Source organism: Mytilus edulis, chromosome 11, assembly GCF_963676685.1.
Source record: "Mytilus edulis chromosome 11, xbMytEdul2.2, whole genome shotgun sequence".
NCBI lineage: Eukaryota > Metazoa > Mollusca > Bivalvia > Mytilida > Mytilidae > Mytilus > Mytilus edulis.
Genome location: NC_092354.1, coordinates 72900467 through 72920334, shown reverse-complemented (window position 1 = coordinate 72920334; position 19868 = coordinate 72900467). Strand labels below are relative to the sequence as shown.

The window sequence follows — 19868 nt, the reverse complement described above, 5'->3', positions numbered from 1 at the left end:
ATAATGTTCAGCAAAGTAATATTTACAAATAAGTCAACATGACCGAAATGGTCAGTTGACCCCTTTAGGAGTTATTGCCGTTTATAGTCAATTTTTAACCATTTTTCGTAAATCTTAGTAATCTTTTACTAAAATCTTCTCCTCTGAAACTACTGGGCCAAATCAATCCAAACTTGGCCACAACCATCTTTGGGGTATGTAGTTTGAAAAATGTGTCCAGTGACCCAGCCATCCAATCAAGATGGCCGCCATGGCTAAAAATAGAACCTTGGGTAAAATGCAGTTTTTGGCTTATAACTCAAAAACCAAAGCATTTAGAGTAAATCTGACATCAGGTAAATTTGTTTATCAGGTCAAGATCTACCTGCCCTGAAATTTTCAGATGAATTGGACAACCCGGTTTTGGGTTGCTGCCCCAGAATAAGTAATTTTAATGAAATTTTGCTGTTTTTGGTTATTATCTTGAATATTATTAGCTCACCTGGCCCGAAGGGCCAAGTGAGCTTTTCTCATCACTTGGCGTCCGTCGTCGTCCGGCGTCGTCCGTCGTCCGGCGTCGTTAACTTTTACAAAAATCTTCTCCTCTGAAACTACTGGGCCAAATTTAACCAAACTTGGCCACAATCATCATTGGGGTATCTAGTTTAAAAAATGTGTTCGGTTACCCGGCCAACCAACCAAGATGGCCGCCATGGCTAAAAATAGAACATAGGGGTCAAATGCAGTTTTTGGCTTATAACTCTGAAACCGAATCATTTAGAGCAAATCTGACATGGGGTTAAATTGTTTATTAAGTCAAGATCTATCTGCCCTAAAATTTTCAGACGAATCGGACAACCGGTTGTTGGGTTGCTGCCCCTTAATTGGCAATTTTAAGGAAATTTTGCCGTTATATGGTTATTATCTTGAATATTATTATAGATAGAGATAAACTGTAAACAGCAATAATGTTCAGCAAAGTAAGATCTACAAATAAGTCAACATGACCGAAATGGTCAGTTGACCCATATAGGAGTTATTGCCCTTTATAGTCAATTTTTAACCATTTTTCGTAAATCTTAGTAATCTTTTACAAAAATTTTGTCCTCTGAAACCACTGGGCCAAACTTATCCAAACTTGGCCACAATTATCTTTGGGGTATCTAGTTTAAAAAATGTGTCCAGGGACCCGTCCAACCAACCGAGATGGCCGCCATGGCTAAAAATAGAACATAGGGGTAAAATGCAGTTTTTGGCTTATAACTTAAAAACCAAAGCATTAAGAGCAAATCTGACTATTAGAAAATTGTTTATCAGGTCAAGATCTATCTACCCTGAAATTTTCAGATGAATCTGACAACCTGTTGTTGGGTTGCTGCCCCTGAATTGGTAATTTTAAGGAAATTTTACTGTTTTTGGTTATTATCTTGAAAATTATTAAAGATAGAAATAAACTGTAAACAGCAATAATGTTCAGCAAAGTAAGATTTACAAATAAGTCAACATGACCGAAATGGTCAGTTGACCCATATAGGAGTTATTGCCCTTTATAGTCAATTTTTAACCATTTTTCGTAAATCTTAGTAATCTTTTACAAAAATCGTCTCCTCTGAAACTACTGGGCCAAATTAATCCAAACTTATCCACAATCATCTTTTGGGTATCTAGTTTAAAAAATGTGTCCGATGACCCGGCCATCCAACCAAGATGGCCGCCATGGCTAAAAATAGAAAATAGGGGTAAAATGCAGTTTTTGGCTTATAACTCAAAAACCGAAGCCTTTAGAGCAAATCTGACAGGGGGATAAATTGTTTATCAGGTCAAGATCTATCTGCCCTGAAATTTTCAGATAAATCGGACAACCCGTTGTTGGGTTCCTGCCCCTGAATTGGTAATTTTAAGGAAATTTTACTGTTTTTGGTTATTATCTTGAAAATTATTATAGATAGAAATAAACTGTAAACAGCAATAATGTTCAGCAAAGTAAGATTTACAAATAAGTCAACATGACCGAAATGGTCAATTGACCCCCTAAGGAGTTATTGTCCTTTATAGTCAATTTTCAACAATTTTTATAAAATTTGTAAATTTTTACTAACATTTTCCACTGAAACAACTGGGCCAACTTCATTATAGATAGAGATAATTGTAAGCTGCAAGGATGTTCAGTAAAGTAAGATGTACAAACACATCACCATCACCAAAATACAATTTTGTCATGAATCCATCTGCTTCCTTTGTTTAATAGTCACATAGACCAAGGTGAGCGACACAGGCTCTTTAGAGCCTCTAGTTATAGATAGAGATAAACTGTAAACAGCAATAATGTTCAGCAAAAAAAGATTTACAAATAAGTCAACATGACCGAAATGGTCAGTTGACCCCTTTAGGAGTTATTGCCCTTAATAGTCAATTTTTAACCATTTTTCGTAAATCTTAGTAATCTTTTACATCTTCTCCTCTGAAAATACTTGGCCAAATTACACCAAACTTGGCCAAAATCATCATTGGGGTATCTTGTTTAAAAAATGTGTCCGGTGACCCGGCCAACCATCCAAGATGGCCACCATGGCTAAAAATAGAACATAGGGGTAAAATGCAGTTTTTGGCTTATAACTCAAAAACCAAAGCATTTAGAGCAAATCTGACAAGGGGTAAAATTGTGTAAGAGGTCAAGATCTATCTGCCTTGAAATTTTCAGATAAATCAGATAACCTGTTGTTGGGTTGCTGCCCCTGAATTAGTAATTTTAAGGAAATTTTGCTGTTTTTGGTTATTATCTTGAATATTGTTATAGGTAGAGATAACTTTTAAACAGCAATAATGTTCAGCTAAATAAGATCTAGAAATAAGTCAACATGACAAAAATCTTCAGTTGACCCCTTAAGGAGTTGTTGTCCATTTTATTCAATTTTTAACAATTTTCACTAATTTGGTAAATTTTTGTAAATTTTTACAAAATATTTTTCACTGTATCTAAAGGTCCAAGTTTATTATAGATAGAGAAAATTCTAAGTACCAAAAATGTTAAGTAAAGTAAGATCTACAAACACATCACTATCAGCAAAACACAATTTTGTCATGAATCCATCTGTGTCCTTTGTTTAATATGCACATAGACCAAGGTGAGCGACACAGGCTCTTTAGAGCCTCTAGTTAATTTATTAATTTATAGCAAGCTATTAGATTTAGATTTAGCCATGACTCGTTTTTTGGAAAATGACGCAGTCATTGTTCCATAACTGCCGACCTGATTTCTCTGCCTACCGCGCTTGGTTTCGTATTTACTAATTTCAATACAAACTGGAATGTGCTTGTGTTATCATTAATATGCATGAGCATTGTGTAGTAATCAGCCAGGAACCAGTTTACAAACTAACTGGTTCCTGTTTGTATTCCACTACAGTCGAACAAAGTGTTGTAGTTTGACAGGAACCAGTCCAGAATTTTGTAAACTACAAAACGTAATCGGTTATTATCATTCCGTTTTGGTGTTTCATACCGACTTATATGGTTTGAATAAGCTTAAGACCCTTCAAACATTAATGTGATAGGTATATTAAAGACTGTTTTACAAAAGGATGAAACTGTTTTGCTTTAAAAGTCGTACTATAGTGATATATGTTATGTACGGATTTCCACTCTCACCGGTTAATTTCTTCTTTTACACGTGCTTTTGAAACTTCCTGTTTAAACATCGCAAGTTTTAAAATAGTTTTTTGAGTGAATTAAACTTATTTTAACAATCACGAAGCGTTCGGGAATCATTTCAAGCAGTTTCTTCTTCTCTTTGATGATGGAAAATACGATTTCTCAAGAAAATACCGCAAACGATCGCAGAGGAATTGAAACGTACAAGTCAAGTCGGCACCTGGTTAAATTCGCATCTAGTCAAATCGGCACCTATTTGACGTCAATTCGGCTTCCAATAATATTTATTATAATATTTTCTATTCAATTAATTAATAACTGTTACCAAGTACATAGTGAATATTAGGTAAACAACGAAACCAAAGTGAATATGTTGTTGTGTATAAAAGTAAACAACGAAGCTATTGTTTTAACCATTAGACAATTATTAAAATTAAATGGAAAACTATGAGTCCCTTTCAATAAATCAAACTTTCATGCCAAATAATTAGCAAATTTAAGGTGTTTTTTTTCAGTAATGTTTAAACAGCATTAAACAAACAATCCTGTAAAAGACTCAACTGGTTAAATAATGCATAAAAATATCCAATATCTCATGTATTAGTCCAAATAATAATGACGTCTGACAAGGCTATTTTATTTTTTTCTGGGACGCCTTCCTAAGACGTTCGTAGGAAGGCTTCCTAAGAAGGCGTAAGGTGTCCCAGAATAAAATTTAAAAAGCCTTGCCAGATGTAATAATTATTTGGACTACTCATATATATCATTAAAAATACACCAAAAAAATCATGTAGTTGAGAAAAATAAATACATACAAAATGTACATGAACATCCAAAAAAGTGAAAGTTAGTATTAACTCTTTTTGCTTTAAAAATTTACAACTGCATTTAAGTATTGAATGCTTTTTTTTTGTAAATTCATTGAGGTGTAAAAGCGTTGACCGAAGTACTTTTTGTATGAAGCGCGTAAGCGTAAGCGCTTCATTCTAAAAATGTGCACACGGTCAACGCTTTTGCAACCCTATGAGGTTACAAAAAGAAACATTCAATACTTATAATTACTTTTTTTAGCTAGGATCATGAAAACACGAATTTTTTAACTTTTTTATTCAATTCATCTGTGCACTTTATTGTGGGACCACGTGTTATCATGAATGAAAAGTTTTATTGAGTGATGCAATTGCTTGAGGAATAACATGTGATGTGCAGTTAGCCAATCAGAATAAAGTATTATAATGAAACATATATCAAATGTAGTTATAACAAAATACATTACGTTGTAAGAGTTATCTCCCCAAACACTGTTTTTCTTGTGGCCACCTCTCCTTCGTAACCGTAAAAGATTTTATTTTACCAAATTGCTCGTTACATATTTAGGATAAGAATATTTGTTTGAACCATAGCTCTATGGGGACTCCATATGAGAGTTATTCCCCCTTTTTCATTTGATTCAAGCGATATGCATTTTCAACTGGTAAACCATAACTGATAGAGACCTAGGGTCTTCATGAGGTCATTGGTACTAAAAATGAAAATGAGGTCAATGTCAAAGGTCAAGGTCATATTATAAATTTTGATTTTGGCTTATTTTCACTTCTTTTCAAATACTGTATGACATTTTGACAAATAATTTTTCATAAATTATTAGTTGCGACATGTCCTTACTTGTATATTTTGGTTGAAAGGCTGCGCATACAATAAAAGGGAGTTTTTGTCCATCTTACATTTAAAATTACGCGTCAAGTGGTAGTACTCATTAACCAAACATATTAAAGACCTAGGATATTTTGATTCAAGGTCCATGGTTTGTGACCTTGAAATTGAGGTCAAGGTCATAGGTTAATAGGACGTCATAAAGCCATAGGAACTAACATTTTAAACTGATTTTTCATATTTCAATATAAAAATAGATCTTTTCTAGTGGAAAGACTTCAATTGTTCTCTGAACAATTTGTTTTTAATTTACTTCATATTTTGTGGGAGAAGGGGGTTCAGACTATGTGGTATCAGGTCTGTTTGCGCCCAATACACTTTCGCACCTCGCACGTTCACACCCAAGGTCCGTTCGCACTCTACTCATTCGCGCCCAATTTTAATTCAAATTCAAGTTGAATAATTGGAAAATCATGATTGTTGTTTTAAATTGCTTTGGTGTAAATACTGAATGTATTTATAGCTTGGTATGAGTAAAACATTGAAGATTTTAAAGGAAAAACACAAAAGATAATTGTTTTTAAGCCCTTTGATCTGAAACAACGAAACAATAAAATATAGGAACCAAAATATAGCAATCCACTATTATAACCAAAACATGATAAAATTTATTCAACACACAGAAAAAAAAATAGTCAGAATCTCACTTCATTATGAAAGAGGTCAATGAAACAAAGTATAGCAATACACTAACCAAAACATGATTAAGAGTTATTCCACGCTAAATAAAACGTTGACAAAATACCACTTTATTTAGAAAGGATTATTATTATCTTTAACAATACGCTATCAAAACATGATTAAATTTTATTCAACACAAAAAAAAATGCTGTCTCACTTTATTTTGAGACAATGACAACAATTATACTTATAAGAAAACACTTGCTTACAGAGTTATTAAACACAAAACCAATTAAGATTAGTTGCGAACATGTAGGGTGTGAAAGTGAAAGGGGGCGAACATGAGTTGGCGCAAACGTGAATGGGCGCGAACGGACCCGGATTCAGCCTATGTACCAGTGAGAAATATAGAAGCCTTTCTACAGTATTTATTTGTACAATTCAGGTAGTCTTGACCTATTCATTTGTCTTAAAAAAAAACAGCCAGTTGGCACCTTCACTTCACACACACACATATACGAATATCAATTATATGCTTACGAGACATGTTGCATTGTTAAACTAATTACGGTATGTGAAAATCAAGACTTGCATAAAAACTATCCCAATATTAGAGACAGTGGCGTCATTTTTCTTCAGAGCTTTCAGCTCTTTGATTGTAGAAAAACAGTAAACATCCTCTGTCCCAATACCCACGATAGAGTCATTAAACAACTTTATGTTCTACATTGTAATTATAATTTTGCATCTTGCATATTAGGAACACTGTTTGAGTTTTCATTTTTTTTCTGTACTTATCGTACTCGTGTTGCATGTCAATGCATTTGCATCATTTTATTAGGACAACAAAACATTGCTTAGAAAGTAAAATACATTTAATATAGGTAGTCCAACTGAAGAGAGCATTTATCCACATTTCTGTTGTTTCCTATAAAATAGGTTTCTAAAGCGGCATTTACATGAAGAACAGTGGAATTGCCAATCAGAGATATATATTCGTGATATTTACGAGTTTGAAAAAGCGGTACCAGCATTTGGAGTATATGTGTCTAAATTGATACGTTACTCTAGAGCTAGCTCAAAGTACGTTGATTTTGTTGAACGAGGAATACTGCTTTCTTAAAAGTTGTTAAGACAAGGCTATGAATCAATCAAATTAAGGTCATCACTCAAGCAATTTCATGGTCGCCATCATGAGCTGATTTGCCATTATGACAAAAGTGTGTCAGAAATCATATCTCAGTGATATTCTTTCTCAGTCTTAACAACCTTCCATCATTACAGAACTGAACAAAGAAATAGCATGACAGGTGCTGTATACGGTGCAGGAAATGCTTACCCTTTATTGAGCACCTGATTTCACTCCTGTTTATAGTGGAGTTCGTGTTGTTTCCTTCTTATTATTTGTAACTATTGATGTTTATGTCTTTTGGTTTTATGAGTCTTTGGTTACTCCTTGGTTTTGATTGTTATTGTCTTATACACGATACCTTATGGATGCATTTACATGATATAAGCTTATTATTATACTTGCATATATGAATAACACGTTACAAGAAGGTTTCATATGAAATAAAATTTAAAAAATAAAATCCTCCCACCCGCACCATTTTTTTCAAAAATTTGGATGAAAATCTACTAATTAATTTTAGTTGGCCTTATGGGGCTTTATTCATAAAAAAAGGGGGATTTTCAACACTTCGGACAATAACTCAAAAAGGCTTTCACCAATGTCCATGAAACTTTGGTGAATTGTTTATATCTATTGATGTAAGCTCCCTTTCAATTTTTATAAATTTCAGATTTTAAGTTTTGGATTTATGGGGCTTTATTCATAAAAAAAAGGGGGATTTTCAACACTTCGAACAATAACTCAAAAAGGCTTTCACCAATGTCCATGAAACTTTGGTGAATTGTTTATATCCATTGATGTAAGCTCCCTTACAATTTTTATAAATTTCAGATTTTAAGTTTTGGATTTATGGGGCTTTATTCATAAAAAAAAGGGGGATTTTCAACACTTCGGACAATAACTCAAAAAGGCTTTCACCAATGTCCATGAAACTTTGGTGAATTGTTTATATCTATTGATGTAAGCTCCCTTTCAATTTTTATAAATTTCAGATTTTACATTTCCGTGTTATGAATTTTTATGCTTAAAAAAGGGGGGATTTTCCAATTTTGGGACAATAACTAACACTTTCAGGTAATGAATTTTTATACTTTAAAAAGGGGGATTTTATGAAACTTTGGTGAATATATTAATGTAACATCCCTTTTGATTTGTATATATATTTCTAGTTGATCATATAAATTCATTTAAAGCATAAAAGACAAGTTAAAAGAGCAACGGGCGTATCATGCGCTAAAGCGCAGCCCTTTATTTGGTTATTATCTTGAATATTATTATAGATAGAGATAAACTGTAAACAGCAATAATGTTCAGCAAAGTAAGATTTACAAATAAGTCAACATGACGGAAATGGTCAGTTGACCCCTTTAGGAGTTATTGCCCTTTATAGTCAATTTTTAACCATTTTTCGTAAATCTTAGTAATCTTTTACAAAAATCTTCTCCTCTGAAACTACTGGGCCAAATACTTCCAAACTTTAACTGAATGTTCCTTAGGGTATCTAGTTTGTAAATTGTATCCGAAGTTATGATCTATCAACAAACATGGTCGCCATTGCTAAAAATAGAACATAGGGGTCAAATGAAGTTTTTGGCTTATAACTCAAAAACCAAAGCATTTAGAGCAAATCTGACGTTGGGTAATATTGTTTATCAGGTCAAGATCTATCTGCCCTGAAATTTTCAGATGAATCAGACAACCTGTTGTTGGGTTGCTGCCCCTGAATTGATAATTTTAAGGAAATTTTGCGGTTTTTGGTTATTATCTTGAATATAATTATAGATAGAAATAAACTGTAAACAGCAATAATGTTCAGCAAAGTAAGATCATCATGTTGACTTACTTTAAAAAATCTTTTCCTTTGAAACTGCTGTATCAATTTCAGCCAAACTTAGGCTAAATGAGTTTCAGAGTATCTAGTATAAATTTTATATTTTATTTCCTTGTATGTCAAGAAACATAGCTCCTATGGCTAAAATAGAACATAGGAGAAAATGATTATTTTTTTTGGCTTTTGAAGAAAATAGGACGATCCAAAAAACATATAAATAAATTGAAAAGCCAAAATAATCATTGATGAGAGATTTAACCAAAAGAATCAAGGTGATCGATTCAGGCTCTTGAGAGCCTCTTGTTATCTTGAATATTATTATAGATAGAGATAAACTGTAAACAGGAATAATGTTCAGCAAGGTAAGATTTACAAATAAGTCAACATGACGGAAATGGTCAGTTGACCCCTTTAGGAGTTATTGCCCTTTATAGTCAATTTTTAACCATTTTTCGTAAATCTTAGTAATCTTTTACAAAAATCTTCTCCTCTGAAACTACTGGGCCAAATACTTCCAAACTTTAATTGTATGTTCCGTAGGGTATCTAGTTTGTAAATTGTATCCGAAGTTATGATCTATCAACAAACATGGTCGCCATTGCTAAAAATAGAACATAGGGGTCAAATGCAGTTTTTGGCTTATAACTCAAAAACCAAAGCATTTAGAGCAAATCTGACGTGGGTAATATTGTTTATCAGGTCAAGATCTATCTGCCCTGAAATTTTCAGATGAATCAGACAACCTGTTGTTGGGTTGCTGCCCCTGAATTGATAATTTTATGGAAATTTTGCTGTTTTTGTTTATTATCTTGAATATAATTATAGATAGAAATAAACTGTAAACAGCAATAGTGTTCAGCAAAGTAAGATCTTCAATTAAGTCAATTTGACCAAAATTGTCAATTGACCCCTTAAGGAGTTATTGCCCTTTAAAGACTTTTTTCACAATTTGTTCATTATGTTGACTTACTTTAAAAAATCTTCTCCTTTGAAACTGCTGTATCAATTTCAGCCAAACTTAGGCTAAATGAGTTTCAGAGTATCTAGTATAAATTTTATATTTTATTTCCTTGTATGTCAAGAAACATAGCTCCTATGGCTAAAATAGAACATAGGAGAAAATGATTATTTTTTTTGGCTTTTGAAGAAAATAGGACGATCCAAAAAACATTTAAATAAATTGAAAAGCCAAAATAATCATTGATGAGAGATTTAACCAAAAGAATTAAGGTGAGCGATTCAGGCTCTTGAGAGCCTCTTGTTTAGTTTACACAGGAGGGTTAACACAGGATTTAGTTTACACAGGAGGGTTACTTCAGTGTTTAGTTTGCACAGGATGGGTTACACAAGGCTTAGTTTACATGGTTTAGTTTACACAGGAGAGTTTACACAGGAGGGTTTACACAGGGTTTAGTTTACATAGGAAGGTATACACATAGAATACTTTACACAGGAGGGTTTACACAAGGAATATTTTACACAGGAGGGTACACACAAGTTGATTTGCACGTGGAATAGTTTACACAGGGTTAACACACTGCTATATACTTTACACAGAATGGTTTTTTCACAGCTTTTGAAAGTTGAGTTTTGACAGAATGTTTTTTTCACAGCTTTTGGAAGTTGAGTTTTGACAGAATGTTTTTTTTCACAGCTTTTGGAAGTTGAGTTTTGACAGAATGTTTTTTTCACAGCTTTTGGAAGTTGAGTTTTGACAGAATGTTTTTTTCACAGCTTTTGGAAGTTGAGTTTTGACAGAATGTTTTTTTCGCTACTTTTGGAAGTTGAGTTTTGACAGAATGTTTTTTTCACAGCTTTTGGAAGTTGAGTTTTGACAGATTGTTTTTTTCGCTGCTTTTGGAAGTTGAGTTTTGACAGATTGTTTTTTTCGCTGCTTTTGGAAGTTGAGTTTTGACAGATTGTTTTTTTCACAGCTTTTGGAAGTTGAGTTTTGACAGATTGTTTTTTTCACAGCTTTTGGAAGTTGAGTTTTGACAGATTGTTTTTTTCACAGCTTTTGGAAGTTGAGTTTTGACAGATTGTTTTTTTCACAGCTTTTGGAAGTTGAGTTTTGACAGATTGTTTTTTTCACAGCTTTTGGAAGTTGAGTTTTGACAGATTGTTTTTTTCGCAGCTTTTGAAGGTTGATTTTTGACAGAATGTTTTTTACAGCTTTTGGAAGTTGAGTTTTGACAGATTGTTTTTTTCGCAGCTTTTGGAAGTTGAGTTTTGACAGATTGTTTTTTTTTACTCGTCTTTACTCAACCTTAAAAATGATATTATGATTTTGTACCATTAATGTCACAATAGAATTAGAAATGATGAATTATATGTTTTTCTTGTGACAACTTGTGACAGCTCTAACGACTAAATTCTACTTAAAACATTAATTTTAGGCAGCATTTATCAGTCTGTCATTTAGTATTCACAAGATAAAATAAATCGTATTTCCTATTTAATAGAGGACCTGTAATCAGTAGGTTGATTTGCATATGAAACAATTGCAATATAGACAGTATATTATAAACAAAACCTAAATGGTTCATAAGTTATAAAGAATTAATAATAACAGGCTACATAATATATCATTAAATTCTCTGGGTAAAGATTGTTATTATTTTGTGCTTGATCACACACATTCTGTGTCTACATCAGGGATAGATGACTTAAGCTGAATTTGGCAAATCTTTAAGGAATTTTTGGTCCTCAAAACTCCTCGATTTCTTACTTTATTTGGCCATTTTAACTTTATTTGATTTGAGTTTCACTGATGAGTCTTTTGTAGACAAAATGTGTGGTATGCATAAATACAAAATTCTCATCCTTGTATCTATGATGAGTTTATTTAAATCCAAAAAACTTAAAATTGAATTTGTGTGGCCTTAGATTTAAAAGTAACAGACTAACTTGAGTTTGTTTATTTATTTACAAGCACATGATATAGGAAGTCTAAACTTAAAGGTATGGTCATTTAGTTATTGTAATTTATCTACTTATTAACTAAGGTATAGAAACATTATAAAAGCAGTCTGTAATCTATATTTATAAGTCAGTCATATAACAACTGTAAAATATTATCTTGGGAACTATTTATGGCCATACCTAAGTGCAAGGGTATAAAAAATGCCAATAAATTTGGATAACTTATTAGTACTTTGTATTATTTCTTGACTTTACAACCTTTTAACCCTGAATATATATAAAAAAGAAATTAACCAAACATTTTAATTGATTAAAATTGATTATGCATGGAATTCCTCACTGTAACATCCTATAAGATTTGTATTAGGCTTAGTTTCTTCAAAAAATATTTAATCTTTTCATCAAATTAAAATGATTTAGAAAAAAAAGTAATTGAAAACCAATAAATACACCATATTCATGTTAAAAATGTTTTTAATGACATTACTATAATTATTAGCTACATAGACATGAAGTAATTGTTGATGAAATTTTCTCTCAAGAAAGAGGGTAACATTAACTAAAGATCAAACAGTCAATATTTTTTTCTGAGGGTAATATTAACTGAATATCAAACAGTCAGTATGTTTCTCTCCCTGCCATTAATTTCTGTCTTCTATTGAAATCAAAGAGAACTTTGTTAAACATTAGTGTCAAATAGAAATTCCTGACTTGTGTAATGATTATGTATTGACTATGATATAGCAAAAATAATTAGGCTCTGATGTATTTAATATAAGAGTGTCATGAATTCATTAGGGTTTTTAACTCATCCTAACCAAGTAGATGGATTATATGTCTTAAAATCTGTATATCACATTTTCCTAAACTTTTACTTTGTGTATGAATTAACATTGTTTTGTTTGACAGTTAAACATGGAATCTTGGTTTGAAAAAAATATTGTTTTATATCTTATATTGACCCCTCAGATCATGTGCAGGCATGTTCATGTAATTTATACATGTTTCTTGTTTCTCGTTTTTTTTATATAGATTAGACCGTTGGTTTTCCTGTTTGAATGGTTTTACACTAGTAATTTTGGGGCCCTTTATAGCTTGTTGTTCAGTGTGAGCAAAGGCTCCGTGTTGAAGGCCGTACATTGGCCTATAATGGTTTACTTTTATAAATTGTTATTTGGATGGAGAGTTGTCTCATTGGCACTCACACCACATCTTCCTATATCTATGGAATGAATGGAGAACAAAAACAATCATCTAATGTGTGTAATTCAAATAAAACATTCTTTTTTTTTTTAACTGAATAATTCAAGATTTAAAAAAAATATATAAGTGGTAATTTATTCTCTCTTTCTGCTTTTTGTTCTGTAAAGTTTTAACTTATTGTTATGCGACATCTTTCCAGTCAATAATTCAAGATATAGTTTTGAAACAAAATCAAAAAAAGGAAATTATAAGCAGTATGTGATTATTTTCAAAATCCCATGTTTTTGCCCATTGTTATGATTTGAATCATACATTATTATACTGCCATGTAAAAATCATCTGGTAATATTTAAATATGAAATCCAGGCTTATAAATCCTAAGCTCTGTCGATCAATGAACACACTCGTGTAATATGGGGCAATTATAAGACTATTTTCTGCTACATTGAAGATCTTCTTTATTAACTTGCCTTTTCACCTATTAAAGGTGCACTGGGTCATTGAGGGCTTTACTATATAATTTAGAGAGATGTTCTGCATGAGTAAATACCAAAAGCCACAGGCGCTTATACCTTCTATTATTTGATCAAGTCAAATGTCATGAAATTGTTTATACAGATAAAAATCAAAAGTGTGTGTTCACTGTTATAGCACTGGTAGCCCTTTAATAAACGGAAACAGGAAATTTATTGCTTGTGTTAATGACACACTCCGGATAATGATAACAAGTTGTCTGTTAAGATTGGATAATTGAAATTGAATAATGTAATAGGTAGCATATTAAGATAAAAGATTAACACTATTTTATTTATTACTTCATTGACTTAATTATCATAGACAGTGTTGTGTCATCAGAAGAAAAAACGAATTTTGTTTAAATAAGGTAGGGTAGTCTCTAAGGCTTATAGAAAGGGGAAATGGTTTTAATTTCTCAAATGGCAAATTCAAAAAATGACTTGTTTAATGAATGTGTTATTAGAAGAAGAAAAGAAAAAAGAAACATTTTAACAAAGGTTAAAGGTTGTCATCTGACAGAAAAAAAAGGGGAGTTGTTGTTGTCAAGAGGTTGGTTTTATACTCCAAAGAGGAGAATTTATTTAAGGAAGTCTTCTTTTTTTTTAGCTCACCGATCCGAAGGAACTGTGAGCTTTAGCCATCACTTGGCATCCGTCGTTGTCCATCTGGTGTAAACTATTTCAAACATCTTCTCCTCTGAAACCACTGAACCAATTCCAACCAAACTTAAGCTGAATGATCCTTAGGTACCGTATCTAGAATAAAGTTTGTGTTTTATTTTCTGTTTCTTAAAAAAACATGGCCACCATGGCTAAAAATAGAACATAGGGTTAAAATGCAGTTTTTACCATGGCTTATATTTCAAAAACCAAAGCAGTTAGAGCAAATCTGACATGGGGTATAAGTGTTCATAAGGTTATAAAGTTCTATCAGCCCTGAAACTTTCAGATGAATCTTATAACCCATTGTTGGGTTGCTGCCACTAAATTGGTAATTTTAAGGAAATTTTGCAGTTTTTGGTTAATATCTTGAATAGCATTAATGATAAATATATAAGTTGTAAACAGCAAATATGTTCAGCAAAGTAAGATCTACAATGAGTACAAATAAGTGTATATGACCAAAATTGTCAATTGACCCCTTAAAGAGTTTTTGCCCTATCAGGACTCCCCTGTGAGATGATAATGAATAATTCATGAATATGCATGAACATTTCATGAACTGTTCATGAACAGATTTCATGAACAGTTCATCATATCTTCATGAACATTTGATGAGCAATTCATGAACTGAAAATCGACAGTAATGTTCATGAACTTTAATGTTCATGAACAATTCATGAACAAGAAAGGTTCATGAGCATTTAAATGTTCATGAACAACAATGATCATGAACCCTTTCTTGTTCATGAATTGTTCATGAACTTTGTTCATAAATTGTTCATGAACATTGAAGTTCATGAACACTTAAATGTTCATGAACCTTTCTTGTTCATGAATTGTTCCAGTAGATTCCACTGGAATTATCACTGGTAAATCCACAAACTGATTAACTAATATAAAAATTATGTGTGATATATAAACTTCTCTTCCTTTCTGTAATTCAAAACTTGCTGTCTCTGTATTTCCAACAATAATTGCTGAATAAAGGTATTAAAATGGAGTCTGCATAAAATCTGTTTCATATCATTGCTGGCAGCTCATATTTAATCCCCTAAAAGTACAAAAATATCCACAAAGAATCAATTGTTCAAGAGGTAATGATTGTATGAAGCAATACATTCAATAGAAACAGCATTATGCATCTTAAATTGCATTGGAAGTTTAAGTTAAACTCAAATTTAGTACCCCCCCTCTTTATCCCTTGAAGATGAAACTGGCGACTTAAATTATTATTAACGTTTCACCAATTTAATTTACGATGAATATTATTCACACAATTTAATTTCTACATATCAGATTATCATATATACCCATGTACCATTTACATGTCAGATTACGATATGTCTGTTATGAATGTGACAACAATATATCAATTTATCATTCTTCATTAATTTATTGTCTGCCTAAACTTTCTGATGTTTTGCTCAGATTAAAATCCTAAATGTTTTATATTGCCTCAACAAATTGTATTTCATAATCATTATATGTTAAATCAAATACTTATCTGAAAACATCTGCGTTTGGATTCTCCATTTTTGTTATCCAGCGTAATCATATGACGTCATATTTGCAAGTGCGTTTAAGTCAAGGTGTCAATCTCGTCCCATATAATATCGGCCCGAAGTTGATTCGTCCCTGTTATGGTATTTCAGTGAACTTCTCAAAATCGGTCGACCGTTGGACTACGGAAACAGCCGATTTGCAGGGTTTGCCGGTTTGTAGAAATTTAAAATCACAAGAGTTACTTCCCCTTAATATGGGTGTTTGAAAATGTTTTGAAAATGTATTTCACTTTCATTAAAATATACGTTTTCCTTTTAAAATTTTAGTTTTGTATATAATATCTATCTTAAAATACAGCTACAACTTCTATTTCATCTTATTTTATTTTTTTATTTTGCAGGAATAAAAAAATAAAAACACCATACATTTATGATATTTCACGAATAATTATGTAAAATGTTCTACTCTCCACGGTCGAAACGGTACCTATGATACTCATTTAAACGTGTGATGTAAGTTATAAATGTTACACCTAGTGATTCATCAAAACTTCATGAACATTCATAAATACTTTTAATGAACATTTCATGAATTTTTATGAGCAGCTAGTGATTCATCAAAACTTCATGAACATTCATAAATACTTTTAATGAACATTTCATGAATTTTTATGAGCAGCTAGTGATTCATCAAAACTTCATGAACATTCATAAAATACTTTTAATGAACAGTTCATGAATTAGATTCATGAACCTTCATTTATGAATTATTTATGAATTTTCATGTACCATTCATGAACATTCACGAACCATTCATGATAGTTCATGAAGTCATGAATTTCTTCTCGCCGGGGCAGTTTTACACAATTTGTTTCTCATGTTTTCTAACTTTAAAAAATCTTTTCCTCTAAAACTACTGAACCAATTCCAAAAACTGCATTTTCAAGCACTTAATATTAATAAACAAACAAAAAAAGAAACTACAATGAAATTGGAGATTTAAACTAAAAATCTTAAACAAAAGATGAATGCCAAAAAATCAAGGTGAGGGATTCAGGCTCTTGAGAGCCTCTTGTTTCTAAATATCTGTCATGATTGAAAGCAGAGATTTTTAAGAAGGTAAATTAGCTATCAGTCATCAGTGCCTATATCTTATAGAAAGGCTAAAAGTCTTGGGTAGATTGGAAAGCGGCATAGAGAGAACTTAAGAAAGGACTGCTTAATGTCATTTTCATTTAATGATTTGTTAGTGCACTCTTTATTCCAGTGGCGGGTGGCGGATCCAGTACTTTTTGTAAGGGGGGGCTCGCTGACCTAAGGGGGACTCGCTCCAGTTATGTTGAAGTGATTCCCTATATAAACACCAAATTTTTCCCTGGATCCGCCTATGCATTCTGGTAGCCTTTTATGTACAGGGTTGGTGATTCAGTGTCCAATCTTTCAAGAGTTTACTTCCAGCAATATTAAATTATCACAAACTTGTATCTCATGTGTGTGTCTTATACACCCAACAATTTCGGTTAAAAATTGAACATTAAAATAAATTTAAACTTTATGTTTCTCAACTTTAACAAATACATTAACTGAAAACATATGGCCCTATATTTGTAATCTTGACATTATATAGAAGTGTTGTGCACTTTATGAAGAAGTATTTTTATTCTGTTGATCATATTTTCTGTAATTTAATCTAGATTTTAAAGATTTAAATTCTATAAACATGATAAATGAAACTATATAGGATAGAACAGTAGTATATATTGGCCAGTGAACAGGAAATACATTAATAGAGAAAGTTTTCATATCTTTTATATATATTAAAGTGTAATATCAAGTTACTCTTAACATTCTTAAAGGATCAGGACAATGTTTTATTTTATATGAAAATGGAATGTAATCAAAAAGCAGGAAAATGATAAAATTTATTTAAAAGGTCCAATCAAAATTCACATTGATATAAAATTGGCACAAAATATTGTAATATTTTTCTTTTGCCAATGGTTTGCTATAAAACTGACATAAAATATTTTCAATATGTGATGTCACTTTAACCGAGTTTTAATATAGCACTCAGTCTTCAAACCTGGCCTCCTAATCCTTCATTAACTAGAAATGGAATAATTTGCTGTTTTGAATGTTTTTCTGAATTTACTTGAATCAGGTAATTTAGATACCAAACATCTGATAATGAAGAATGTATTAGACCAAATCTCACAAGCTATATATCTTCCAAGAAGTAAATGATCTTAATATTAAGGAGTGTTCCCAGTACAGAAAGCATGATAAAGTGATTAAATTTCAAAACAAAAATTGTTTAAGTTAGGCTATCGAAATGTTAACATAAAATTTCATGAAATATTTATATTTTTGAAAATTTTATAAATATTCTAATTAAACAAGACAAATGTACTTTAGTTAAAACATTGGGTAGCCAGTGGGTATTTAAGTTACAAATGGTTAACATGTTCATGTTTAAAGTATGCTATTAATATTTGCTACTGGACATTAGGCAACCATCATTTAATCAACAACGTAATCCTTTATTTTGGCACTTTGTTTCCGAATAACGGATGATTATAAATAGCTATTCACAACTAAGCTGGGGAGAGGACCAAAATATAACATATTAACAGTATCATACCCCACCTGAAGGTCATCAACTGTTTTAGAAATTTTAATCTAATTTTTATGGCTTATTAAACCCCCACCTGAAGTAGGTCTATGGAGGTACAAAAATTTCATTTAGTTTTTAATTTAACCTTTCATGCTAACAAGAAATTAATCTGGCCTTGATAATATTTCTAATATCAGCCAGAAAATTTATTCTGCTCATGTTAAGTTTAGATATAACAGTTTTGGTTTTATTAAAGGAACGGTTTCAAATTTTATTTGATCAGCTTTTACACAAATTGGATATCATATTAAAGGTTCATATAATTATTTTAATATACAAAAGTCAAAATGGACTTTACAAAATTGAAAATTTGCTTATGCATAGCAATATACGAGTCTGCTTTGAACTCAATTTCAATAAATATTTGTTATAAGATATTTATGGTCAGTGTTTACTAAATAAAGACATTGTGACTGTCTGCTTTATTAGCATAATTAGGGAAGAAAATTAAATACTGGCTTTATCATACAGGACTTGAGAAAAATAATTGTTATGTAATCCTACATAATCTGATAAATAAAAACATGCAGCCATACATCTGAATTTCAACAAAATATGATCTATTTGAAAGATACAGCTCAAAATAGAAGTACATGCATGTCCTGATTAACAATTAAATATGACTGGAGAGATAAGACTGTGTTACTTGTACTTAACAAATTAAATAAATAATTTTATAATAGCTCCTGTACAAGTATCAATTTAATTCTCCAATTCTCCAGCTGATATACAAGTACCAATGTCATGCTCTAGCTAGCTTGTGTACATGAACCAGTTTAAAGTTGTAGATCATGTACTAGTACCAGTTTAATACTTTAGTTCATGTACAGGTATCAGTTAATACTTCAGCTGATGTACCAGTTCGATGTTTGCCTATGTTCAAGTACCAGGTTAAGTTAAAGATGGAAACTTGCCCCTAGATAACTTGAAATGCATTTGAGTCATTGAATGAACACATTCAAGTTTGATGTTTTAACTCATGTGAAGGAACACGTTTAATTTTTTAGCTTATATAAAAGTATCAGTTAAATGTTTGAGCGTTCATGTACAAGCACAAGTTTAATTCTCTAGCTCCTGTACAAGTCTTGTTTAAAGCTCTAGCTTATGTTTAAGTACCAGATAAATTCTCTACCCTGTGTATACACAAACCAGTTGAATTTTTGAGCTGATGTACAAGAACCAGTTGAATTTTCTAGCTCATGTACAAGTACCAGTTGAATTATCTAGCTCATATACAAGTACCAGTTGAATTCTCTAGCTCCTGTAAAAGAACCAGTTTAATTATCTAGCTCCTGTACAAGAACCAGTTTAATTATCTAGCTCCTGTAAAAGTACCAGTTTAATTCTCTAGCTCCTGTACAAGTACCCGTTTAATTCTCTAGATCCTGTACAAGTACACGTTTAATTCTCTAGCTACTGTACAAGTACCAGTTTAATTCTCTAGCTCATGTACAAGTACCAG

The 19868-nt window shown here is 31.7% G+C and overlaps 1 protein-coding gene across 12 annotated transcripts in view; it reads left to right on the top strand.

Annotated features, from left to right (window-relative positions):
* The window catches only part of LOC139496231 (hydroxysteroid 11-beta-dehydrogenase 1-like protein), a 98720-nt gene that overhangs the window by 30294 nt on the left and 48558 nt on the right, over nt 1–19868 (top strand). For 2 of the 12 annotated variants that reach the window (XM_071284718.1, XM_071284722.1), the window contains exon 1: nt 14180–14314. The exons of 6 other annotated variants lie outside the window; for them this stretch is intronic. The gene's annotated coding sequence lies outside the window, so the exon portion shown is untranslated. Of the gene's footprint in view, nt 1–11836; nt 11889–13780; nt 13936–14179; nt 14315–19868 lie in introns of those variants that run through there. 4 more of the 12 variants (XM_071284714.1, XM_071284720.1, XM_071284716.1 and 1 more) reach the window with 4 other exon arrangements.